Genomic DNA, 26,312 nt, shown 5'->3' on the forward strand with positions numbered 1-26,312 from the left:
TAAGAATTGGCTTTTGTAGTCTGGTCTGCCCTGTTCCCATGATGCACTGGGCCAGGGACAGACTAATTTGCATACAGCCAGGTTCTGAAACTGGGATGGTGCAATGAGCTAAAAAACGGTGTTGGATCTAGCCCTGATCTCTTGACTGGGTGAGAGTACTCTGCTTAATTCAGAGACTCTGTCCATCACCACCCCTTGTTGTAACTAATTTTGTCCACCCTAAGCGTGGAAGGGTATACTCAGATGTGAGTCCCTTGCTCATTGCACCATCAGGATTCAAGCAAGCCGGGCCGAAGACGCCTGAAATGGCAGAAACCGGTCCCCGGAAGCTTGTTTCCTTCCCAGTGTAAGAATTGGCTTTTGTAGTCTGGTCTGCCCTGTTCCCATGATGCACTGGGCCAGGGACAGACTAATTTGCATACAGCCAGGTTCTGAAACTGGGATGGTGCAATGAGCTAAAAAACGGTGTTGGATCTAGCCCTGATCTCTTGACTGGGTGAGAGTACTCTGCTTAATTCAGAGACTCTGTCCATCACCACCCCTTGTTGTAACTAATTCCGGTCCAGGGAAGGCATGGCTTGGCAGTTCGGGCTGAACTGTTCCCATGACGATTCAGAAAAGGGGGTGGTGATGAACAGAGTGTCTGAATTAAGCAGACCACTCTTACCCAGTCCAAAGATCAGGGCTTGATCCATCACCGTTATTTAGCTCACTGCCCCATCCCAGCTCAGAACCTGGCTATATGCAAATTAGTCTGTCCCTGGCCCAGTGCATCATGGGAACAGGGCAGACCAAGCTACCAAGCCAATTGTTCCCATGAGGCACAGGGTCAGACTGATTTGCATATGGCCATGTCTGTACTGGGGTGGCAGAGTGGGCTAAAGAATGGGGATGGATTAAACCCAGATCTGTTGACTGGGTGTGAGTGTTTGATTAGTTCAGATGCTCCGTCCATCACCACACCGTTTTGTACCGCTTTGTTCGCCATAAGTTGGCAGGGTATGCTCAGACGTTGAGTCCCTTGTTCACTTTGCCACTGGATTCAAGCAAGCCTGGCTGAAGACGGCTGGAATGCCAGAAAACGGTCCTAGGAAGCTTGATTCCGGGCCAGGGAAGGCATGGCTTGGCAGTTCGGGCTGGACTGTTCCCATGAGGCACAGGTTCAAACTGATTTGCATATGGCCATGTCTGAATTGGGGTGGCAGAGTGGGCTAAAGAATGGTGATGGATTAAACCCAGATCTGTTGACTGGGTGTGAGTGTTTGATTGGTTCAGATGCTCCGTCCATCACCACACCCTTTTGTACTGCTTTGTTCGCCATAAGTTGGCAGGGTATGCTCAGACGTTGAGTCTCTTGTTCACTTTGCCACTGGTTTCAAGCAAGCCTGGCTGAAGACGGCTGGAATGCCAGAAACCGGTCCTAGGAAGCTTGATTCTGGTCCAGGGAAGACATGGTTTGGCAGTTCAGGCTGGACTGTTCCCATGAGGCACAGGGTCAGACTGATTTGCATATGGCCATGTCTGAACTGGGTTGGCAGAGTGTGCTAAAGAATGGTGATGGATTAAACCCAGATCTGTTGACTGGGTGTGAGTGTTTGATTGGTTCAGATGCTTTATCCATCACCACACCCTTTTGTACCGCTTTGACTTCCTCCTCTGGCGCAGCCCTTCACTCTTGGCCACGCCCCGGGTTTGATGCTGCCCGCCTGGCTCCTTGCGGTTTAAGTTGGCTGCTCCTTCTCGCTGCAGTGTAAGCATAGTCCCCTGCTTGGCTTCTGCAGGCGGAACTCATGGCAAGTGCCCACAATGCTCCTTTGATGCACAGGCTCAGCGATGAGCGTCACAGCAAGCCTAAGATGCTCCTCAGTGCTCTTGGTGGCCCCAGCTGCTTCCATCCGGTCCGCTACCCAAAGATCGGACAATGCTCCTCTCAGGACAACAGGAAATACATCCAGAAATGCCCACCACGCTTTCCTGGCAACCCGGTACTAAAAGCAGAGGGGCAGTGCTGGGCACAAGCAGGCCACCACGTGGGGACTCTCTGGAAGCAGCAGCCGGGTCCCACGGTGGTTCCTCCTTGCCCAGCTGTCCTTCTTGCCCCAAAGAGGTACAAGTAAGCACCCAAAAAGCACACAGACATGGGGTCACAGCCCCAATATTTATACCATGCTTGTCTTTGTTCTGCCTTGGCACAGGGCTTGTGGAACCAGTCCCAACTGGTTCTGGGGTAACTGAAGTGCGTTCTATACAGTGCTCACACCCTCCTTTGTCAGGTTAGGCTCTGGCCCCAGACATACCACAGGGGGGTGGAGCCAGCATTGTACAAGGCAGGCACAGACCTATTTAGGGTCAGGGACTGCTCCTCCCACTTCTCCAAATGCAGATCTACCTATTCAGCCTAGCGCTGACTCACCCTACCCCTCTGGAGCCACATACCTCACCAGCCCCTGTCACTCCAGAACCAGACATGCAATACACATCAGGCAGGCAAAGACACATAGCACACAAAAATGCCAACTTCTAAAAGTGGCATTTCTAAAATAGTGACAAAAATCTGCGCACACCATTACGCAGAGTTTATTATTACTATCACAAACATACCAAACTTGACCATGCTGCTCCTCTCATATTAGGAATTACCACTGAAACACTTATCAGGAAATCCCCAATGCATTCCTATGAGAGCGCAGCCTCACAGCAGTGAGAAACCAAAATGGCTATTTGTCACTACCAGGACATATCATACACTTAAGGTACATGTCTTACCTTTTACCTACATTGCACCCTGTCCATAGGGCTAGCTAGGGCCTACCTTAGGGGGACTGACATGCAGTATAAGGGGGGTCACAGATGTGGCATCCACTTTATGTGCCACTTCACAGTGGCAGTAAAGTGCACATGCAGGCCCTGCAATGGCAGAGGCTTGAGACAGCTTTGAAGAGCTAATTTGGTGGGTGGCGCAAACAGCGCTGCAAGCCGACCAGTGGCATTTCATTTACTGGCCTTGGGTATCTGAGATACCACTTTACAAGGGACTGACAGGTAAATTAAATACGCCAAACAGTTCTAGACCAATCTTAAGATGTTTACCACAGTGAGCACACGCACTTTTCACTGGACAGCAGTGCTAAAGTGACAGAGTCCTAAAACCACCAACACCAGGTTAGAAAAAAGAGTAGGAGGAAGGCAAAAAGTTCAGGGATTACCCTGCAAAAAGGGCCAAGTTCAACATGGACCACACAGGAACTTAGCTGTTATACGTAGGGGATAATGGAACTTCTGGAGATAGACACATTTTTTAGCTTTCCTTGGACCCAGCATGTTGAGTCCTGGCTTGCCAGATTGGGTTGTGGCTCCTTTTGGAGTCACCGCAGGCTTTGAAAGCACACTCCAAAACGCAGTTAGAGTTGATTTATTGGGATTTTGTAACCAACTTACTTCACCAGAACTATAGACCAGCTATACTGATTTATCCATTTCTAATATTTAAGCCTATCATGCATTTTGAATCTTTTTTGGATGAAATTCAACCACACATGGCCAAATCACTTTATTTGAAATTCTGCTATGATACTCCAAACCAGAGAGTACACATCAAGGTGGATGACGACAATTGTGACATGGTTGACACAAAACGTCATTTGGGTAATTTACAAACCAAAGAAAATCAGGTGCACATGTTATTCGTTTGCCCTAAAAGGAAATGAATCCATCCCATATGCCACAACTGGGAATGAGGAAATACCAAGATGCACTAAGGATCCTCAAAACTGACACTTCTTCATGCATAGGTTTCAATGTAAGCCCTTATTTTCTTGCTCAGAATAAGAAAGGCATGAACCTTTAAGATGTACCACATTTGCAATGACTAGTTCAGTTAAGCTAGTTAAGCTACTATAGATTTGGGTCCAGTAAAATGCCACAAATCTCAATGGTATAAAATGTATCTGAAAATGTATATGGGAAACTACTGAGTTGACCAATTTAGCACATCATAGGGAAAAAGGCATGTGATCCAACTCAACTGCTCTGTTGCACTTTTTATAAATAAAAGGAAAAAGCCCAGTATATAATATCGCTGGCTTTACTGATGTATTGCGATTGAACTAAAAATAAAGCCTTGGAAATTAAGTGATGATGAATATTTATATTCTGCAAGGTTGTTTGTACTTTTAATCTGATAATGGCTTTTGGATTATTTGTTGCATGCTAAAGAACCATGGAAATGAGTGTAAAGGTTTTTAACAGTTTTTAGGTAATATGATTATGTATTTGTTTTATATGAGCTTTTTAAGGTTTCTATCTAAAATAAATCAATGTTAAATGAAAATGAGCCAACAAGAGATTAGACAGCATCTTTGCAACATGGGGTGTTCCTGTGATCTTAAAATCTGACAGTGGCCCACCTTTCAACAGCTGAGAATTCAGAGGCTTTCTCACTCATCTAAATGTGAAGCATCAGAAAAGCACACCTCTTTGGCCAATGGCCTTGTCGTACGTTTTGTGAGTACTCTTACGAAAACTTTCTGTATGCTGTAGTGTGAAAGCCCTACCTTAAAACTATCTTGAATCCTGCTCTTTGAGCTAACCGTTAGACCCCTCATTGACCAAAGGTGAAAACCGTGCAACCTTAATTTTCGGGAGAGCCATGACGACCAAGTTAACTCAGTAAACCAATCAAAGATTAAGTACTATGAAAGAAACCTGTCTAAAATACTTGGATCGTAAAAGGAAAATGAAGGCCTATGTAGACAAGTGCCAAAATGCAAAAGATGTTATTTTCACTAGAGGAGATCGAGTGCTTATCGGTCAGTCTAGAAAACAAAAATCTGATGCTCCATTCGATGCTGAACCATGTTGTGACCAGCATCATGGGAAGTCCTTTATATGAGACCCCTCGCATTTCTTATGCTTGTCAGTCATTGTTGTCAACGTAGAGAGTAGGTCTGAACGGACAAGTGACACCCCCTGACTGTAGCTGTTCCTACATCGCCAACGCAAATCACAAACTCTTCTCCTGGATGTCTCCAGTTTCCGAATACACAATCGGGACTTGTGACCAGAGAAACACAAAGACTCATCGAAGAGCTAGGATTGTATATATATTTGTGACAAATAGCAATTTTTTATTTAACAGAGGGGGGAGATGTAGCGTTGTGTGAGTTAGCAATGACTGAACCCTTTTGTCTCCTGATGGATGTCAGAGACCTGTGACGTAAGTGTTACAACGTAGTGAAGTGAATGCAGGTTTATCATGTTTAGTTTGCAGTTACACACAGCCAAACAAAGGCATATGATACCAAGCTCTGTGTGGCATAGTCATTGGTGAGTTTCCAAGCTGGGGAGGATGCTACACATACAAAATATATGATAGCACAAAAATACAGTCAAAAGAGAACACTACATTATACTTGTAATTGTAATTGAAATAATGCATCACAAAAACATAGCAGCAAACAACAACATAATTCATCACCAGCACGGCAAATTCCACACCAAAATATACAGAAACATTCTTGTCACACATTACAAACTTAAGAGTCCTGCTTATAAAATATGGAGGTAAAGGGTGTTTATAGCAAGCACTGTCATAACTTACTTGCAAGAGCATCAAATAAACCAGTCAAAATGTTTTGTGATCTGGCTGCTTTTGCACTCAATAATGCCCTCAATAATTTAAAGTCATGCCAACAACACAGAGGGGCACATTAGGATGGCAGGCGGACTTTGTCCGCCCACCACTCTAGCGGAGAACGAGACCGCCCGCCATAAGGGCGGGGGTCCCGTAGGGGGAATTAGGATGTGCCTGCCACAGTGGCGGGCACATCCTACATGTTTAGCATTGTGGCGGGTGGTGCACTCTGCACCGCCCGCCACAATGCTAAACATTTCTGAACGCATTTGCATATGCAAAACGGCTGGCAGTGTGCGTTGCCTGCCGCTTTGCATATGCAAATGTAGGGGGTACCGTAGGTACCACCCTGTGATCCCCCACCTCTGCCATCACCTGGGGGCCCCGCAGGGGGCCCCCACAGCACGCACCGCCTGCCTTTCCGTTGCGGCATTGCCGCCGCGGAAACGCCCCTTACACCCACCATTGTAATATGGCCACCCACCATTGTAATATGGTCCATTGGACACCGCCACCATATTATTCCCTTTCCGCCACGGTCGCAAGGCGACCGTGGCGGTAAAGCGGTGGACGGTCTTTCCGTCCGCCGCGCTCCCCCCCCTCCATCCTAATACGGCGGGGGGAATCCGGGCATAGGTGTCGGGTGGATTGCCTTCGCCAGGCCGGCGGTGGCTACCGCCAGCCTGGCGGAGGCAATCCGCCCGACATCATAATGGGCACCAGAGTGTTGCAACTTTACAACATTCCAAGGGATAATAAACAAATGTTTACAAATGATCAAAGGTCAGTTTTTTCCAGACTTTTTCCATGCTAAAGGGCTGAAATACATTGGCGGGCATAGGGTACTCCAACAGGCTGGGGGAGGACATTGCTCCCGCCATGCCCAGAGACCTCTGCCTGCCAAGTCGAAAGTTGTCTGACAGCCCCCTGGACAACTCTAAATGTTGGCAGGAGCCACTGTGATGGGGTTCCTGTCAGTGTTGTGAATGTTTGGAGGATGACTCCTTCAAAGACGATGGAAGCCTGCCCCTTTTTAACAGTTTTTTATTTTTTTAAAACAAACTCCTAAAGTGGGTGAATGGTTTAGAAAAATGAAAAACTTATGACTCCCACATCATGGGAGTTTTCTACTTATGTATCAACAAAGGGAGAGGTAGGGAGAATCGAGGACACTCTCTCAGTCCCCGGTTAAATGTACTTCAACAAAAAGAGAGAGGTCTGGTCAGTCGTAGTACTGCCACAAAATTGGAGCAAATGAAGAAGGGGTAACACACACACTCAATTTTGAGTAGGAAGGCCCTCACACACCGACCTGGTCAGTGTCATGCTTCATCATCGGGCCCCACCAAAGAGGCCGAGTGCCTCTTTGGTGTGCTGCGACGCCAGAAATACTGCGGAGCTGGTCGTGTGGGGAGGGCGTGATGTGAGTGAAGTATAATTAAAAGTGCCTAAGAGGGTATCAAAAAAGATTTTTTAATGAGTGATCCCTAAGACACAGGTAAGTGGTATACGTGTCTGAATTTACGTGCCAAGGTTGTTAGGATTTGGTTAAATTCAGCTAAATACCACACAGTTAATTAATCAGTCAACATGTTTCTGCCATACTCGTGGTATATATTCACCAAGGCATTCTTCAGGACTATACCCCGGCGGTATGGACACTCTAATAGTCCACCCTAACCTGGGGGCGTGAAAGTGAAAAAAGAAAAGGTGAAAAAAGTGCTTAAAGTTAGAAGAGCGTGATGCTCATTCTAAAGAAAAAAGCCCCAAGTTCAGGGGTATTTCAGCACCTGTGGAGAGAAGATGTACAAACAAACACACAAGGACATACATACAATTAGTATACGCCATTGCGAATTATCATAGTGCTCCATAGATGGTGGCAAATATTAGTGTGCCCATAGTAAACGCTATTTTAAGCACCATCCAAGTAGCCCTTTGGGGATGTTTAGCGTTAAACTCTGGGAGGTGAAGTGCTAGTGGTGTTTAAAACTACAGCTGTAGAAGGGAAATAAAAACGCGGTATTAGTTCACCTTGTAGCAGGGATCAATTGACCAAGAGGTCGGTGACCCCCCTAAGATAGTAAATATGGGTGATATCTCACTTTAAAAGAGGGCGCTACTAGCACCATGGGTCTCGGGAGGAGGATTGGAGCGCGCCTGGCACATCCTGAAAAGGAAAAGAGTTAAATGGCATTGCTTCCAAGTACTTAGCTCGTGGAGATTGAGATGACCGTCCTATCGGTAATGTAAGACTCACGCCCTCAGCACTCGCAACCCGCTTTTGAACCTTCAAAATTCCTCTGGACCGGACCCCGACGATGTAGAGCGGGACCGGAGAGTGAGTTTAAATACGCTTTGTTTGTGTTTCAGCGCGCGATTCCGGGTTGGGCGTGTCTCGCTGAAAGCGAGGCTTGGAGCGCACGCGCTCGTGTGGGCGGGGTACGGTCGGTTTCCAGAGCGAGGCTTGGATTCACAAACCTGACGCTCGCCGGCCGTCAATGTTGTGACGGTCGGTGTCTAGTGACGGAGTTTCTACCATTTCGGCATAAATAAAGGATAATTGGCAGTGCTCCTATGACTTAAGGAAATGGGCATAGTTATAAGGCACTAGACATTCAATGCATGAATTATAAAAAATATATATATGGAGAAAAAAAATTGAGAGGGCATTTTATGCTCTTACACACGATATCAATAACGCTAATGGGAATATTTAGAGGGCATTACTTTTAAACACGATCTCAGTGGTGATATTGGGAATAATTACAAGGCACTAGTTGTTTAAGTGCACAGATAGTCAGCAACAGGAAAAATAAGAGAGCATTTGTATATTGCTGTTACACATGATATGATATTGGGAGACTGGCTCAAGGGTTTACGACAGAACAGTGTTCCATGGGATGTCGTCGTTAAGGCCATTGATTTTGGTCCCCAGACGATATACCCAGCGCTGCTCTTTTTCAAACAATCTGTTTTGTACATTCCTTGTGCCATCAATTGCTTCAATGATGGTCCATCTCATGTCATTTGTAGTGTGATTATTGTCCAGGAAATGGCGACTCAGTTTAGTTGTTACTTTTTTGCACCTTATATTGCTCCGGTGCTCGCAGATGCGTTGTTTGACCTTTCTCGTGGTCATGCCTATGTAACGGAGCTGGCAGGGACACGTGATTAGGTAGATCACGTTTACTGAGTTGCAATTCGTGTGTTCACGTTGGGTCCACACTTTGCCTTCTTCAAGGGCGGGGGTCTCGTAGGGGGAATTAGGATGTGCCTGCCACAGTGGCGGGCACATCCTACATGTTTAGCATTGTGGCGGGTGGTGCACTCTGCACCGCCCGCCACAATGCTAAACATTTCTGAACGCATTTGCATATGCAAAACGGCTGGCAGTGTGCGGTGCCTGCCGCTTTGCATATGCAAATGTAGGGGGTACCGTAGGTACCACCCTGTGATCCCCCACCTCTGCCATCACCTGGGGGCCCCGCAGGGGGCCCCCACAGCACGCACCGCCTGCCTTTCCGTTGCGGCATTGCCGCCGCGGAAACGCCCCTTACACCCACCATTGTAATATGGCCACCCACCATTGTAATATGGTCCATTGGACACCGCCACCATATTATTCCCTTTCCGCCACGGTCGCAAGGCGACCGTGGCGGTAAAGCGGTGGACGGTCTTTCCGTCCGCCGCGCTCCCCCCCCTCCATCCTAATACGGCGGGGGGAATCCGGGCATAGGTGTCGGGTGGATTGCCTTCGCCAGGCCGGCGGTGGCTACCGCCAGCCTGGCGGAGGCAATCCGCCCGACATCATAATGGGCACCAGAGTGTTGCAACTTTACAACATTCCAAGGGATAATAAACAAATGTTTACAAATGATCAAAGGTCAGTTTTTTCCAGACTTTTTCCATGCTAAAGGGCTGAAATACATTGGCGGGCATAGGGTACTCCAACAGGCTGGGGGAGGACATTGCTCCCGCCATGCCCAGAGACCTCTGCCTGCCAAGTCGAAAGTTGTCTGACAGCCCCCTGGACAACTCCTAAAGTGGGTGAATGGTTTAGAAAAATGAAAAACTTATGACTCCCACATCATGGGAGTTTTCTACTCATGGCAGTTCGTTTTTTTTCTTTCTGTGCCCCCTTGCCAGGTTCACTGACAAAATATCAATAGCAAAAATATAGATGACAAAAATAAAGATGAAAATATAGAATGCAAAATTATCGACTCCCTATAATTAAATAGGTAAGTACAAAAATATTGAATCACAAATATAGAAGTTAAAACTATAGATGTAAAAAATATCGATTTAAAAATATAAATAAAATAAAATAATATATATTAAATATATAAAATATTAATATTAACTTTAACAAAATTAATAACATTTACAATACATTTTAACTAAATATAAAAAAACTTAATAAAAAAAATATACACACAACCATAATAATGTATACATATATGTACTTTTAAATAATTTATTAACTTTATCTTTAATTTCTAAACTTTTCAATTATATAAAAATAAAATATATACATATATGAATAATTAAAAATTAAAAAAAGCATTCTATAATTAATTAAAACATATATTTTGCAATACAATAAATACAACAGTAGGAAAAATGTTGGATAGTAGAATAATTAAATTTACTATTCCAACTCCAATGAATACAACACTAGGTAAAGTGTTGGATAGCGAAGGGGTAAAATGTACTATTACCACTCCAAAAAGTGCAACAGTAGTGAAGGTGTTGGTCAGCGGAGGCGTAAAATTTACTATTCCCACTCTAATGAGTGCAAAAGTAGAGTAAATATTGGCTAGCGGAAGAATTACATTTACTATTCCAACTCCAGTGTGTGCAACAGTGGGGAAATTGTTGGATAGTGGATAGGTAAAAATTACTATTCCCACTCCAGTGAGTGCAACAGTAGGGAAAATGTTGGAAAGTGGAGGGGCAGAAATTACTATTCCCACTCCAAAGAGTGCAACAGTAGAGAAAGTGTTGGATAGCGGAGGGGTAAAAATTACAATTCCCACTCCAATGATTGCAACAGTAGGGAAATTATTGGATAGCGGAGGGGTAAAAATTACTATTCCCACTCCAGTGAGTTCAACAGTAGGGAAAGTACTGGATAGGGGAAGGGTAAAAATTACTATTCCCACTCCAGTGAGTACGACTGTAGGGAAAGTTTTGGATAGCGGAGAGGTACAAAGTACTATTCCCACTCCAATGTGAGCAACAGTAGGGAAATGGTTGGATAGCAGAGAAACAAAAATTACTAATAACATTTAAACAATTGAAAAAAATTAAATAATCTTACAAATAAATAAACAATAATTTAAAAATATACAATGAAATATATTAAACATATGAAAAGAACATATAATATTAATTACATATAACAAAATGGTACAAATATTATATAAAATACATTATTTTCAATGCATAAACAATATTCATTTAAAAGGAGCACATTTTAACAAACAAATTATTTAAAACATAAATGTATTTATTGTATTTCCTACCCTATAACACCACACCAATTAAAAAAAGACTCCAACATTTGCATTTACATTTATTTTCATAATTATCAAAATTAATAATGAATTTAAAGAATATCATTAATCAATAAAATAATAAACATTCATTGAGAACATATTATTTAACACTATAATATCCACAACACACAACTAAAGTTAATTACACAATTACCATAGTTAATTACTAATTAATTAATTTAAAATAATTAACAACTAACTTATAAGTCATCAATAAAAAATTAAATTACTTACCACCCTTCCCACCATTTTCACCTATAAACACCACAACAAACACCTAAAATTAATTACACGATTATCATAATTAATTGCCAATTAATTAATAAAAATTAACAACTAATTATTAAATAATTAATAACAAATTAATGTACACATTTAACACTATAACATCTCTATTAAAAATAATAATAATTCAAAATTATTCAATAAATGTAATATAAATTACTTCCCATCCTATTCCCCTATTAACCCTCAACCTACTACGGAACTAAAAACGCACAATTCAAATAAAAAAAATAATACCTACTAACATTTTACTGCATATAATGAACATACAAACAATTCTCATACAAAAACCATACATCACACGCATATAAATTATATATTAAAATACATGACATTAATAAAACTATATTTTTGCAAACGATATTTAACAGCGATATTTTTTAATCAATATTACTAACCTAAAATCAATATTCTTGACCATGAGAATTTGTCTGTCAATATTCCTGACCCACGATATTTTTGACACAATATTTCTGCAATTTGATATTTTTTACTCAATATTCTGTCCCTGCACCAAGGCAGTCGGATGGCTTAGCACTGGTGACCTCTACACCATCACAGGAGTATGTTGTAACGGAGCCAGATTTGGCTCTGTTGTTGGCATACCTTTGTAATACTCACTTGTAAATGAGGTGGGAGGGCCAACAGTTTGGTGAAGATAGTACTCAATGACCTTTGCAACGAAGTACCCTCTGCTCCAAACTATAAATTAGGGCCTATGGGTCATACACAATGAAGTGAGCACTGCAAGTGCTAACTTAAGGCATGCTCTCAGACACAGTTTTGGGGTGTACAGTGTCTTAAATAGTGGTAGAGCTGGAGCAGTAATATTTTACCATCTGGGGCATTGCATGCTAAAGACTAAAGACCGATAACGATGCCAGACGAAAAAGCTGTCCGTCCACCATGGTGTGGCAAAAAATCCACCCACATGTCCGGCGGCATATCCGACGGTCAAATTACGATGCAATGTACGCCACATCTGATGGCTGCGGACAGATGCTTCAAAATACCGTCCACCACAGACTGATAAGCGGCAGATCCGACCACGGTGGTCGGGGAAAACCATCCAATGGCCTGGAATGGCCACTCCTGCCGCGGTATGACCGCACGGACAATTACGATGAGAATGCCGGCATTGCGAACCGATCATTGCATCCGACCGCCATGCACGCACGTAGGCCAAATGAATGGCGGATGCAACCAACTCCACAACAATGCCTGATGCGTTTCCTGCACCCCCGGCTGCCCTCAATCTCAACACTCACGCCACAATGATACACCACAACTAGCCCTGGCAAGGAAAGACATGCGCAGCATGGAAGAGACACCACAGTACAAAACCAGCCCGTCCCGACACCAACATCCTTTTCACACCACAAGCTGAGATGGAGAGACAGGACACCATTGACTCACACAGCACAACATCACACCCACCTATCTCACACACATCTCACATATCTCCACCACCACCTTGCACCCTGCACCCCTCACCCATTTTCACCATGCCCCCCAAGAAAATGCCCAAATCCACAGCTCAGAATGGAAATTGATGGTAGGCGAGACAATCAGGGGAGACCCACATTTCCTGGTGAATCTGATCAAACACAACCCACTTGCGTGCAACAATCAGATGTGGGCAAGGATCCACAGCAAAGTCAATGCCGTAGGGACCACCCTATGCACTGTGCGTGACATCAGGAAGCGGTGTCTCGGCATCAAGGGCCGGCCCAAGCTTCGCCCCCCAGAGGAACTCTGCAGATAGGATGTCAGCTCATGCACCTCGACCTCCCTCCCAAACAGCATGGCTCCTCCTCCAAACCCCACAGCCATGTGGCAGCCAACACCGTAGAGTGTGCCTCCTAACAGGTAGCTAGCCCTCTCACTGGGGAGGGACTGATGAGACCTGACAGCAAAACCACAACTCCCACAAGGCCCTCTGCCTCTCCTCACAAACAGCATGGAGCCAAATGACCTCCACTTCCCACCCCTGTCAGCCAACTCTGGAACCGATCATAAGTTCAGGCCTTGCACATACAGCTAATACCGAGAGACCCCATGACTCACAATGTGAATGATGAAGTCACATATAACAGCAGAGCAGAACCCAAGAACGTGACCACAAAAAGCAAATGTGCAAGACCCATTACCTCTAAGCAGAAAGACTTGGCTCAACACAGCACCTGCATGGAAACTCTGTCAGCCCTCACAAACCACAGGAGGCAAGCAAAAAAAGCACAACACAAACCATGAAGTTGCGGCATAGTAGTCAGATACAAAGAGAAAATAACCAAAAGTCCAATCAGAAACCGAATATGAAGACCAATAAGTTTGCACCAGAGGACACGTCTTCGGAAATACACTATCTGTACATATGAAAAAGGCCCTTCAGCCACGTCACATCGCCATCGAGCAATGTAGGTACCCAAGGCCATAAGTGGGATGAAACAACTGGGTGGTCTTCCAAAGGGGCGTGGCCAATGTCACTAAGGGTGTGGCCTAAAATCCCTCAGCCATAAATCTGTGCCCAACATATTGACCTACCTGACCAACATTTTTCTGTCACTGCCATTGCACACAGATACATGATACAACAAGTCACATGATACCTACTACAATTTCGGACTACTGGATTTGTCAACGTCAGTCAGATGCATACGATAAAGAAGCAGCAACTATGGCTTGCTCCTAACATTGAATACCCCCCCCCACATTCCCACAGCGAAAGCATACTTCAATAAGTGTGCATGCACAATGGGCCTCTGATTAGAAAAGTAGTCGCCCTCACACCAGCCCGGAGACCTTCGAAACCAGGTGTCCTGACCGGGCCGCGCGATTCAGCCAGTGCTGAATACGGCTCTCCCACTTTTCTCGGGGTGAACTGACACACAAAGTATTGATAGCGACTGATACTGAAGGTCATTGCACACTTCTTATCAGACTTGTGGTGTCTGGCCTTGTCCCTTCCTACCATGCCTTTCCGGGCGATCAACCGGGTGTCATTCCCCCTATTTGTACACTGTATTTAGCAGGTTCAGATCGTTACGGTGGCAGTACAGCTGAGCGCTGTTCCTCAGAGTGCCCTCATGCCATATCTGACCACCCCGTGGTCCTGGCTGAGCCCGGTCAGTTACAAGTCTACCGTGACCGCATGCAGCTTCTCTATGGATGTGTCCCATTGGCTGTGCTGGGCATCAATCACAGGTTAACGGTCCGCTATGCGTATTTCACCTGCGTGCAACCAGAAGATGTCTGTTTAAGGTGGCTATGGATGTCTGCCTTTCAAACACATACCTTGCTGACCTGGATCATGAGCTATGGGTGACTCCTTTGTTGGTTCACGTGCAAGACTGCGTCGGGGAGACATGTTTATGGAATGCCTTATAATGTGTCACAAAGGCTGACAGCTGTGCGTTTGCACAATGGCTCCTGTGCAATGCCTACATGGAACCTCTAAAAGGTTGAGATGGGATGCTCCTTGCAACCACGTGGTGCGAGGAGAACATCTGTACCTTCACACTTTTGTATTGGATGGTGGTCCTCTTCGCTGAAGATTAATTGGATCGTCATTTGGAACTTATTGCCTTCAAAGCTACCTGTTCCATCTTGAATTCGTAACTACTGAACAGCAACAGGAACTATTGGTGACCAATTCAATTATCGTTTCCCTTCCTTCCCACCTACTGACATGAATTGTCATCCAGCTCTCTGACTTCCGCGCTGTCTGCCTTGGCTTGGATCATGCTGAGCTCTGCGGTCTGTTACGCTTGGTACCACAGACCTGAGCAGGGGGAGGTTGTCATCTGACCGTCATGGACATTGACACCTGGCATGAGTCTTTCTTTCATCATGCAGTTGTAGCGCACAAATATTACATGGCGTTGTTGTATTGCAAGTACTCATGGCTCAAGTCGATGCACTCGCAGGTACACGGCATCCCACCACTCTTTGCATTGGGGGACACCGTCCCCCCTGCCAGGAAGTTGGTCCCCACAGGAATATGCTCAACTTGTCCCGGTGTATTTTCCAGGTACCGGGACACGTTCAGCACCACCTGCACGTTGACTGTTTTCTATTCCCAGCAGCGAGTGAGACATATTTCACCTCCAGCCTGGCTGAAGTCAAAGGGCCCTCTGGCCTCCTTTTGTTTGTACATGCTGACTGGGGGCCACCTTGAAACTTACATCTGAATGTAGATGTCACAGAGGGGAACATAGGCACTCAGCTTGCCTTCTCTGCACAGGTACTTAGGGGAGGCATGATTTTGCCTTTATTCTGTCCCTATATATCAAAGCAGACACTGTAAGATTGTGAGATGGGTTAATCTGTCCCCGTATTTGCACAAATCATTTGATTTGCACTATTTTACTCCTATCATGTCGCTACGTCGTGAAGTTGTGTGGTCATTTGCCTTTTGTCTTACTTGGTCAGTCCCTAAACTTCATTTTTTTTATGACTTGTGCCCTATAGGTACCTTAGTATATGTCTGTCACATGTGAGGTGTCCGCAGAGATTGTTCTTCTGTCTGTGTTCGGAGAACATTGTCCCTTGTCATTCTGGTCTGGTCTGGCCCTAGCACCCTGACCCAACAAAGTCCCACATATGCGAGAGGACATATATCCCCTTTGGATGACATGGGAATGCAGGCTAGATGCCCCATACTTGGAGAGTGATCCGTCTAGTGATGGGAGCGACACAGAAAAACCTATGTGAATTTCACCATATATGGGCTAAGGAATGGGGTCTGCTGACAAAGCCCATAGACCAGGGACATCCCATACAACTGCTTCCTGCAAGGGGTGGGGGGATATGCTTGTGGGTCTACGTCCATAGGGATTATTGATGCAACATCTAGCCTCATGTTAAATGGATATGTCACTGTTGTTACTGGTTAGGTACTCATGCATTCTCAACCTGTTGTGGCACCTATGTTGCATGCTTTGATACTATAGTAAAAAGTGCACATTTCAACCCGTTTCTTGTCTTAATCTTATTTACTTGTGTACAGGTGGTTGAATGCCTCTGAGGGAGTAGAAGAGCTGGTAAGGCAGTCTAGCAATGGTGTCCTAAGAGCTGTGCTGCTTCGGGGTGCAAGTCCCTGCATGCCCAAGTTTGCTGATCCTGCGCATAATCCAGTGTGTGTGCAAATTCTCATCACAATTGTCAACGTCCGTGACAAAACAGCAAGGCACACAGACACAGTCATGGTCGCTCATTGATAAATCACTCTCAACGGAAGTAGTTGACGATGAGCTATTGACGCTAGTTAAGTTCTTCCTCACCACTGTCAGCGTCACTGGGCATGTGTGGCTTGGGAGCGGGGAGTGGTGCTGTTCCGCAAGATGTAGCAGTCAAGTGCTGAGCCCAGATACTTTGCACACACATGTGAGTTGCTCAGCTCACCTGTCATACCACTTGCACGTTGAGGGAGTGGTAGTGTTTGTGGTTCCTATAGATGGGTTCACTTGACTGTGGTGGAACTAGGCCAATGTGGGTACCATCAATGGCTCACATCAACATATTGGATGCCTCCCAGGCAGGCCTGGCTCCAGATATTTTCTTTTTTGTGCGGGTCCACGATGCATGTGGGTGGGCCACTGCAAGCCAGATTTGTCACTTATGTTTCTCACCAGGGCTGCTTCAGGGCCCTCTTTTGTCTCTTCTCAGTATTCCAAGGGCCAGTGAAACACATTCTATTCTTCCTAAATTCCTTTCTAGATTTCTTCACTCTCAGTAAGTGTTTTTCCATATGCTGTCCTCCTGATGGGAGTGTGAGGTTTGCTGAGGTGGGAGTATCAGACAAGTGACACTTCTCGGGCTCTCGCTCATGCCCTCCTCCTCGGATTCCCTCACTGACACCCTCCTCCTCCAGCGCCCCTCATCTCTCCTTTGCCACTCTCTCTTGTGCATTTCATTTGTTGTATTGCACTAGTTATATCAGTGTTGGGTGTGACAGAACATTAAATCACGCACACAGTGTACAGTGACAATCAATCTTGCAAGTATGTAGGTAAATCAGTCTACGGGGAATGTCACCAAAGCCAATGAGGATTAAAAGGCGTGGGAATCACATGTCATTCATACTGGTGGGCAGGATATTTTAAGGGCGTGTGGTCAGGAGAAGCACTACCTCAAGCTTTAATGCACAGCCCAGTTGGCAACATTGTTGATAAAGGTGTATATCTGCACAAACATTCGAATGATGAATGACTCAGGAAGTTATGACTATGTTACAACTCAGAAATAAAGCTAAGTTCTGACCATTGATTCAGGTTATCTTGCAGCTCTTTGATGAAAGTTCCTAGGTCACTGTCCTATGATAGGTGTGTGACTTCTGTACTTCTACGTGCACAAGTATCTCTGTGACAGAGTCAGTAACCCACTGTGCTATCCACATCAAATGCAGTATTTCCGCATTTCAGAACTAACAGCATACAAAGGATTGGCAGGATCATTAATCACCAGTTATCTGGATATTTTCTTGTTGGCTTACACCCGTGGCTGAGCCTTGATTAAGATACAAATTGTTTAAATGAAGTGTCCAGGAAGTATGTGTCTTGCTGGGCCTTCCCTGATGATTTTTGAAATATAGAATAGCCAGACATTCTCTCATCTGCTGGGTTCCTACTCACTGCTCCATCTGATAAGCAGCTGCAGTGGCCAGGTAAGGTGAATCATGAAGAAAGAACTTTTCTTCTCCTTGTGGGATTGAAAAAGAGACAAACACACAGCAGAATGGTTGATGTTACCCGGTGCGGAAGAGAAGATCTGTCCCCTTCGCCATGGCCATATTTTGCCTGCACGAGTAGATGGGTACACAACCCACCTTCTTGAAACTAGATGTGTGATTGGGAGTGCCTGTGGGAGAGGGCTCCGGCTCATATCCGCAACTCCAAGGACAGGAAGATAATCAATGTTCGGAGGAAAGTTTCACATGAATGTGGGCATTTACTACTGGTCTTCGTGCCATCACTGCAAGGGCCATGGATCATGTTTTGGTGGGCCTGGCCCACCAGGCCCACCCGCTAGGACTGGGCTTGCTCCCATGTCATATACTCCCCCTTCACATCTGCCAATTCATCCCTTCTCAGGACGTGGACATGTCTGTCCTTGTGAAGCATCAATGCTGGAAGGCCTTTACGGAACACCATGCTGAACATTGGCTGTGACATCCCACCGGCGCTGGCCACAGTGTACTGTAAAGACCCAGTAGCGGAGAAATGCAGTGCAGCCATGACCTTCACTGTTGCGGACAATGCAGCCGGATGTATTCTTTTGGGCTTCACATGGGGCTCCAAATGGGCACATGAGTTCCGTAGTGTGGGGGGATCCAAACAGGATTTCGTTTTGATTTCGATGTCCTCATCTTTGCCAGGTCGGGGACAGGTTGAAGGATGGGTGGTCTCCTACTACGTTTGTCAGGGTACACATGCATGGGCAGAGTCATAGATGAGATGTGGTGAACAGCTTATCCAGAGACTCACACAAACACAAAATTGAGGGCACTCATGGTCACATGAAATGCACAAGTGACCTGCATTCAGACGTTGTTTTTATCAGCTCAGTCGCCATTCTGACACTACAACATCCAAACGAGTCGATGTGTATGGCATATGGTACAGTGCTGTATCAGGGATGAGCTGCCATGTGGTTTTGATGGCATAGCACTTGTGTTTCCCACTTTCAGTGCTGAGTTGCCTGTCGCTGCTGTCTCTGCAAGGCCGCAAACCTATTCACAGCAACATTGCAGGATGAGGGCAGTGAGTGTCACCTGTGCAACGCAAAATGGATGTACAGCATGGGGAACTGACACATGTGGACCTCATGGTCAGTCCTGCGTGAGTGTGTGAGGATTCAGCGTCACAGACATTGCAATGTTCACCTGAATGAGGCACAAATGCACATTGATTGTGTATACATGCCTCCATAGCTGACAGTGTTCGATGATGTGGGTCAAAACTATGTTTGTTTGTTCCACATGTGCACTCCTATGACATGTGTGAGGAAATTCACTGGCAATGGCAGCTGGGCTGACTGCACGCCAGACTAGTACATGTGTTGGAAGTGCTAGACATTACGAGTAGGTCTGGTTTGCAGACAGTGGACACCTCTGATTGTCTGTCTACATCACTGGCCCTTCACAAGACACGCCCTGGCCAAAGGATGCCAGTCAGATGTCAAAGGATGTACAGGCGAAGTTCGCGATTTTGATGTTTCATTACATAGTTGCTAGATAGCTGAGAGACACAGGAACAGGGTTCGTGATGCAAGCCTGATTCGTCGTGTATCCTGACGCGTTTCAAAGGCGTCTGCCTTCTTCTTCAGAGGAGGACGAATAAAGTTTTCAGGTAGTGGCAGGAAAAGCCCTTCTTTTATGTTCATGACACGCCCCTGGATGGGCGCCGTGCCTTATGGTGCTTGTATTCCTGCGAGTGATGCTTATCGCTTATGGCGACCGAGTCCTGATTTCTCAATTGTCGGGAAACAGCCATGGACTAGAAACTCCCTCGCCAGCCGTGCAGCGTCATGGTGTTAGAGCAGGGGCAAAGAAGGATTCATCTCCCCTTAAGCTGGATGCTCACCATTACGGGCTCATTCCATCTCGCTGTTAGGCGGTGCTCTGACGTAATGCAGTTTCACTACAGCGCTCCTATCCCCATCAAGACGTCGAGCACTCTTCTCAGGCGGGTGCAGAGAAGAAAGGTGATGGGACCTTTCAGATATGTGCGCTCAAAGTGTAAAAACACCAATCACACTCGCGGGGCTTCTGTACAAGGTTTATTCTCACAATAGTTGCTAGATAGCTGAGAGACACAGGAACAGGGTTCGTGATGCAAGCCTGATTCGTCGTGCATCCTGACGCGTTTTGAAGGCGTCTGCCTTCTTCTTCAGAGGAGGACGAATAAAGTTTTCAGGTAGTGGCAGGAAAAGCCCTTCTTTTATGTTCATGACACGCCCCTGGATGGGCGCCGTGCCTTATGGTGCTTGTATTCCTGCGAGTGATGCTTATCGCTTATGGCGACCGCGTCCTGACTCCAATGATTGCAACAGTAGGGAAATTATTGGATAGCGGAGGGGTAAAAATTACTATTCCCACTCCAGTGAGTTCAACAGTAGGGAAAGTACTGGATAGGGGAAGGGTAAAAATTACTATTCCCACTCCAGTGAGTACGACTGTAGGGAAAGTTTTGGATAGGGGAGAGGTACAAAGTACTATTCCCACTCCAATGTGAGCAACAGTAGGGAAATGGTTGGATAGCAGAGAAACAAAAATTACTAATAACATTTAAACAATTGAAAAAAATTAAATAATCTTACAAATAAATGAAAAGAACATATAATATTAATTACATATAACAAAATGGTACAAATATTATATAAAATACATTATTTTCAATGCATAAACAATATTTATTTGAAAGCAGCACATGTTAACAAACAAATTATTTAAAACATAAATGTATTTATTGTATTTCCTACCCTATAACACCACACCAATTAAAAAAAGACTCCAACATTTGCATTTACATTTATTTTCATAATTATCAAAATTAATAATGAATTTAAAGAATATCATTAATCAATATAATAATAAACATTCATTGAGAACATATTATTTAACACTATAATATCCACAACACACAACTAAAGTTAATTACACAATTACCATAGTTAATTACTAAATAATTAATTTAAAATAATTAACAACTAACTTATAAGTCATCAATAAAAAATAAATTACTTACCACCCTTCTCACCATTTACACCTATAAACACCACAACAAACACCTAAAATTAATTACACGATTATCATAATTAATTGCCAATTAATTAATAAAAATTAACAACTAATTATTAAATAATTAATAACAAATTAATGTACACATTTAACACTATAACATCTCTATTAAAAATAATAATAATTCAAAATTATTCAGTAAATGTAATATAAATTACTTCCCATCCTATTCCCCTATTAACCCTCAACCTACTACGGAACTAAAAACGCACAATTCAAATAAAAAAAATAATACCTACTAACATTTTACTGCATATAATGAACATACAAACAATTCTCATACAAAAACCATACTTCACACGCATATAAATTATATATTAAAATACATAACATTAATAAAACTATATTTTTGCAAACGATATTTAACAGCGATATTTTTTAATCAATATTACTAACCTAAAATCAATATTCCTGACCGTGAGAATTTGTCTGTCAATATTCCTGACCCACGATATTTTTGACACAATATTTCTGCAATTTGATATTTTTTACTCAATATTCTGTCCCTGCACCAAGGCAGTCGGATGGCTTAGCACTGGTGACCTCTACACCATCAGAGGAGTATGTTGTAACAGAGCCAGATTTGGCTCTGTTTTTGGCATACCTTTGTAATACTCACTTGTAAATGAGGTGGGTGGGCCAACAGTTTGGTGAAGATAGTACTCAATGACCTTTGCAACGAAGTACCCTCTGCTCCAAACTATAAATTAGGGCCTATGGGTCATACACAATGAAGTGAGCACTGCAAGTGCTAACTTAAGGCATGCTCTCAGACACAGTTTTGGGGTGTACAGTGTCTTAAATAGTGGTAGAGCTGGAGCAGTAATATTTTACCATCTGGGGCATTGCATGCTAAAGACTAAAGACCGATAACGATGCCAGACGAAAAAGCTGTCCGTCCACCATGGTGTGGCAAAAAATCCACCCACATGTCCGGTGGCATATCCAACGGTCAAATTACGATGCAATGTACGCCACATCTGATGGCTGCGGACAGATGCTTCAAAATACCGTCCACCACAGACTGATAAGCGGCAGATCCGACCACGGTGGTCGGGGAAAACCATCCAATGGCCTGGAATGGCCACTCCTGCCGCGGTATGACCGCACGGACAATTACGATGAGAATGCCGGCATTGCGAACCGATCATTGCATCCGACCGCCATGCACGCACGTAGGCCAAATGAATGGCGGATGCAACCAACTCCACAACAATGCCTGATGCGTTTCCTGCACCCCCGGCTGCCCTCAATCTCAACACTCACGCCACAATGATACACCACAACTAGCCCTGGCAAGGAAAGACATGCGCAGCATGGAAGAAACACCACAGTACAAAACCAGCCCGTCCCGACACCAACATCCTTTTCACACCACAAGCTGAGATGGAGAGACAGGACACCATTGACTCACACAGCACAACATCACACCCACCTATCTCACACACATCTCACATATCTCCACCACCACCTTGCACCCTGCACCCCTCACCCATTTTCACCATGCCCCCCAAGAAAATGCCCAAATCCACAGCTCAGAATGGAAATTGATGGTAGGCGAGACAATCAGGGGAGACCCACATTTCCTGGTGAATCTGATCAAACACAACCCACTTGCGTGCAACAATCAGATGTGGGCAAGGATCCACAGCAAAGTCAATGCCGTAGGGACCACCCTACGCACTGTGCGTGACATCAGGAAGCGGTGTCTCGACATCAAGGGCCGGCCCAAGCTTCGCCCCCAGAGGAACTCTGCAGATAGGATGTCAGCTCATGCACCTCGACCTCCCTCCCAAACAGCATGGCTCCTCCTCCCCACCCCACAGCCATGTGGCAGCCAACACCAGAGAGTGTGCCTCCTAACAGGTAGCTAGCCCTCTCACTGGGGAGGGACTGATGAGACCTGACAGCAAAACCACAACTCCCACAAGGCCCTCTGCCTCCCCTCACAAACAGCATGGAGCCAAATGACCTCCACTTCCCACACTTGTCAGCCAACTCTGGAACCCATCATAAGTTCAGGCCTTGCACATACAGCTAATACCGAGAGACCCCATGACTCACAATGTGAATGATGAAGTCACATATAACAGCAGAGCAGAACCCAAGAACGTGACCACAAAAAGCAAATGTGCAAGACCCATTACCTCTAAGCAGAAAGACTCGGCTCAACACAGCACCTGCATGGAAACTCTGTCAGCCCTCACAAACCACAGGAGGCAAGCAAAAAAAGCACAACACAAACCATGAAGTTGCGGCATAGTAGTCAGATACAAAGAGAAAATAACCAAAAGTCCAATCAGAAACCGAATATGAAGACCAATAAGTTTGCACCAGAGGACACGTCTTCGGAAATACAATATCTGTACATATGAAAAAGGCCCTGCAGCCACGTCACATCGCCATCGAGCAATGTAGGTACCCAAGGCCATAAGTGGGATGAAACAACTGGGTGGTCTTCCAAAGGGGCGTGGCCAATGTAACTAAGGGCGTGGCCTAAAATCCCTCAGCCATAAATCTGTGCCCAACATATTGACCTACCTGACCAACATTTTTCTGTCACTGCCATTGCACACAGATACATGATACAACAAGTCACATGATACCTACTACAATTTCGGACTACTGGCTTTGTCAACGTCTGTCAGTTGCATACGATAAAGAAGCAGCAACTATGGCTTGCTCCTAACATTGAATACCCCCCCCCCACATTCCCACAGCAAAAGCATACTTCAATAAGTGTGCATGCACAATGGGCCTCTGATTAGAAAAGTAGTCGCCCTCACACCAGCCCGGAGACCTTCGAAACCAGGTGTCCTGACCGGGCCGCGCGATTCAGGCAGTGCTGAATACGGCTCTCCCACTTTTCTCGGGGTGAACTAACACACAAAGTATTGATAGCGACTGATACTGAAGGTCATTGCACACTTCTTATCAGACTTGTGGGGTCTGGCCTTGTCCCTTCCTACCATGCCTTTCCGGGAGATCAACCGGGTGTCATTCCCCCTATTTGTACACTGTATTTAGCAGGTTCAGATCGTTACGGTGGCAGTACAGCTGAGCGCTGTTCCTCAGAGTGCCCTCATGCCATATCTGACCACCCCGTGGTCCTGGCTGAGCCCGGTCAGTTACAAGTCTACCGTGACCGCATGCAGCTTCTCTATGGATGTGTCCCATTGGCTGTGCTGGGCATCAATCACAGGTTAACGTTCCGCTATGCGTATTTCACCTGCGTGCAACCAGAAGATGTCTGTTTAAGGTGGCCATGGATGTCTGCCTTTCAAACACATACCTTGCTGACCTGGATCATGAGCTATCGGTGACTCCTTTGTTGGTTCACGTGCAAGACTGCGTCGGGGAGACATGTTCATGGAATGCCTTACAATGTGTCACAAAGGCTGACAGCTGTGCGTTTTCACAATGGCTCCTGTGCAATGCCTACATGGAACCTCTCACAGGTTGCGATGGGATGCTCCTTGCAACCACGTGGTGCGAGGAGAACATCTGTACCTTCACACTTATGTATTGGATGGTGGTCCTCTTCGCTGAAGATTAATTGGATCGTCATTTGGAACTTATTGCCTTCAAAGCTACCTGTTCCATCTTGGATTCGTAACTACTGAAAAGCAACAGGAACTATTGGTGACCAATTCAATTATCGTTTCCCTTCCTTCCCACCTACTGACATGAATTGTCATCCAGCTCTCTGACTTCCGCGCTGTCTGCCTTGGCTTGGATCATGCTGAGCTCTGCGGTCTGTTACGCTTGGTACCACAGACCTGAGCAGGGGGAGGTTGTCATCTGACCGTCATGGACATTGACACCTGGCATGAGTCTTTCTTTCATCATGCAGTTGTAGCGCACAAATATTACATGGCGTTGTTGTATTGCAAGTACTCATGGCTCAAGTCGATGCACTCGCAGGTACATGGCATCCCACCACTCTTTGCATTGGGGGACACCGTCCCCCCTGCCAGGAAGTTGGTCCCCACAGGAATATGCTCAACTTGTCCCGGTGTACTTTCCAGGTACCGGGACACGTTCAGCACCACCTGCACGTTGACTGTTTTCTATTCCCAGCAGCGAGTGAGACATATTTCACCTCCAGCCTGGCTGAAGTCAAAGGGCCCTCTGGCCTCCTTTTGTTTGTACATGCTGACTGGGGGCCACCTTGAAACTTACATCTGAATGTAGATGTCACAGAGGGGAACATAGGCACTCAGCTTGCCTTCTCTGCACAGGTACTTAGGGGAGGCATGATTTTGCCTTTATTCTGTCCCTATATATCAAAGCAGACACTGTAAGATTGTGAGATGGGTTAATCTGTCCCCGTATTTGCACAAATCATTTGATTTGCACTATTTTACTCCTATCATGTCGCTACGTCATGAAGTTGTGTGGTCATTTGCCTTTTGTCTTACTTGGTCAGTCCCTAAACTTCATTTTTTTCATGACTTGTGCCCTATAGGTACCTTAGTATATGTCTGTCACATGTGAGGTGTCCGCAGAGATTGTTCTTCTGTCTGTGTTCGGAGAACATTGTCCCTTGTCATTCTGGTCTGGTCTGGCCCTAGCACCCTGACCCAACAAAGTCCCACATATGCGAGAGGACATATATCCCCTTTGGATGACATGGGAATGCAGGCTAGATGCCCCATACTTGGAGAGTGATCCGTCTAGTGATGGGAGCGACACAGAAAAACCTATGTGAATTTCACCATATATGGGCTAAGGAATGGGGTCTGCTGACAAAGCCTATAGACCAGGGACATCCCATACAACTGCTTCCTGCAAGGGGTGGGGGGATATGATTGTGGGTCTACGTCCATAGGGATTATTGATGCAACATCTTGCCTCATGTTAAATGGATATGTCACTGTTGTTACTGGTTAGGTACTCATGCATTCTCAACCTGTTGTGGCACCTATGTTGCATGCTTTGATACTATAGTAAAAAGTGCACATTTCAACCCGTTTCTTGTCTTAATCTTATTTACTTGTGTACAGGTGGTTGAATGCCTCTGAGGGAGTAG

The sequence above is a fragment of the Lissotriton helveticus genome, chromosome 6, assembly GCF_964261635.1.
Source record: "Lissotriton helveticus chromosome 6, aLisHel1.1, whole genome shotgun sequence".
Classification (NCBI taxonomy): domain Eukaryota; kingdom Metazoa; phylum Chordata; class Amphibia; order Caudata; family Salamandridae; genus Lissotriton; species Lissotriton helveticus.